Source organism: Hetaerina americana, unplaced genomic scaffold (genome assembly GCF_022747635.1).
Source record: "Hetaerina americana unplaced genomic scaffold, ioHetAmer1.1.p SCAF_3, whole genome shotgun sequence".
Classification (NCBI taxonomy): Eukaryota; Metazoa; Arthropoda; class Insecta; order Odonata; family Calopterygidae; genus Hetaerina; species Hetaerina americana.
Window position 1 is genome coordinate 87,078,079 of NW_027286874.1, and position 2,308 is coordinate 87,080,386.

General features: G+C 39.2%; 1 non-coding gene across 1 annotated transcript; it reads left to right on the plus strand.

Moving 5' to 3' along the window:
- The first annotated feature begins 757 nt into the window (after nucleotides 1–757).
- On the plus strand, nucleotides 758–847 carry TRNAY-GUA (transfer RNA tyrosine (anticodon GUA)). Its single transcript is given in 2 exon segments — nucleotides 758–794; nucleotides 812–847. It is a non-coding gene; the product is annotated as a tRNA-Tyr (tRNA).
- Nucleotides 848–2,308: the final 1,461 nt, after the last annotated feature.

The following is a 2,308-nucleotide window of genomic DNA, read 5'->3' on the forward strand; positions in this document are numbered from 1 at the left end:
GATCAAATTATTTCAACGCGTATGGCGAATGAGTGTATAGGGAAACGATGTTCTCGAATAGCATTCACTACTACCGTTCACTAAAATCAGATTGGGTGAAAAAATTTGTTAATTCGCAAACAATATGCCGCATTATTATTCAATAAAGTTATTTTTATTTGCATTGTTTACTTTTCCCTTTTATCAACCTGGGATGTCCATCTCTTTCAACAGTCAACCATCCAATCAAATAAATTCAACCCCACCAACAACTTCGGATCCACTCCAATTACAAGTATTATCTTTTTACCTTTATGCATAATTTTATTTTGATTATAAATTGAACTTTCAATGAAAGATAAATTGTTTTTAACAGTAATGCGAAAGCAGTGCCATCGTATTAGAATATATAGATTTGAAAAATAGAAAGGTAGTGTTGAAGAATATGATAAATATTATCTTTTACCGACTGACTTTAACATGCACAGTAATTCTACATCGAAATTCGCTTTAAATTTAACGATATGTTTCAAGATTTTTCTTCGTCAGCCTGCTTAAGGATTTTAATGATGCGGTAGTCAGCCATCCATCCTGTGGGGAATCGCATATTGACTGCCGAGGACCAATAAATCGTTTCAGAGAGAACACACCACAGTTAAGAGGACTCAACGCTAAACAAAGGATGTAATTATTTTTAAATGAGTACACAATAAGGTTTTTCCTATACTTTTTCCACCCACAAACAGTTGATTACGACTTTCCCCCATCAACATCAAGGCCTTCGGTAGCTCAGTTGGTAGAGCGGTGGACTGTAGACGGAAAGATATCAGATATCCATAGGTCGCTGGTTCAAATCCGGCCCGAAGGAGTTTTTTTTCGTGTCGTTAACCTGGATAACTCTCTTTCTTTTCTCCGCTTAGCAAGCAACACAAAATCCATGAAGGGAAATTGTATACAGATGAAAGCGAAGTCATCAGGTTAATGAATCATTTGAATTATAATTGCGTCGGCATTTATTAGCTGCGATACGATTTCGTGCAGCTCGATCTAAACCTCGCTGGGAAATTTTTTTAATTCTTCCAGGGAAATTTTTTTTTATTTTTCCAGGGAAATTTTCCCGTGGAGTGGGCATGGAGGAGGATTGGCGATAAAAATGGACACCAATCTTTTTGTTACTTCAGTAAAAATAGCCAGTGGCGTATTTTATTCCTGCGGAAAACAAGGCCCTGAAAACACGGAACCGTGGAGGAATAAAAATACAACAATTCCATTTGGACCATAATTACTCTCCATTAGGACGACGGATATCACATGGATTCAAAATAATAAATATTTCCCAAACATCGCTCGTATTTTCGGTCTCCATGCTCGCCCGCGCCGTGCAAGGCACTTGAGGGCAGGTGGTTCGGTCGTTACATCACTCCCACACTAATGGGGGCATATCCAGTAACGCACAGATAGTAACTGGGAAAGGCAGGGAGGTGGGGAAGAACGGAAGGGACCCTCCCACCCTCAAGGTCGCACCGGGGCCCAAGGGCCTTTTGGGAGTTAAACCGACTGTTATAAAAGTTTGCGAGAATGACCAAAGTTACGTTTGTAAAAATTGTCATTCTCGATCCCTACCCTTGGGTACACTGCACCCCACACCGTAACAGAATAAATTTTAAGTCTCGTTTCGACTTCGCGGTGGGAAAGGAGGGAGAAAGGGGTCGCACAGGGTTCCGAAGGTATCATTCCCCCCTCTTGCGTCCGGCTTGGGGCCCTTGGCCCATCACCCTTCTCCAGAGCGCTGTTGTCTCCTAGTGCACCACTGAACAGTTGTCTCGACATCCAAGTACATTGCTGCGGTGCAAGGAATGAGATGTTGCATTACGTATGTTCGATGCTGTACAAAAATATCGGGATATTGATTGTGGATATTGAAAAATGATATCATTTTACCGATAGCTGAATCTTAGATAAAAAATACCGATATTCCGATACATCGGCGGATGGGTACTCATTGTTTAATGATTTTATTGTAATCCTTAAAATAGTTTAGTTTGATTGTTTAAAAAAATGATATTTAAAATCATTTTAGGGCTGTTTTACATTATTTTTAGGTGATAAATACACTCCAAGTAGGTATACCGTGTTTGCTTTCACCATACCTTAGAATGAATGTAAGAACGCATTTTCTGTAAGCTACTGTGGAGGACGTTTACTTTCCCAAAATTCATTTTACACATTAGTTTTAATACGAGCATGGACCAAGTCATATACTAGCCAATTCAGCTTTTTACTAATAACAAATAAAATTAAACCAACAAAAGGACCTAGCTGTTATTTA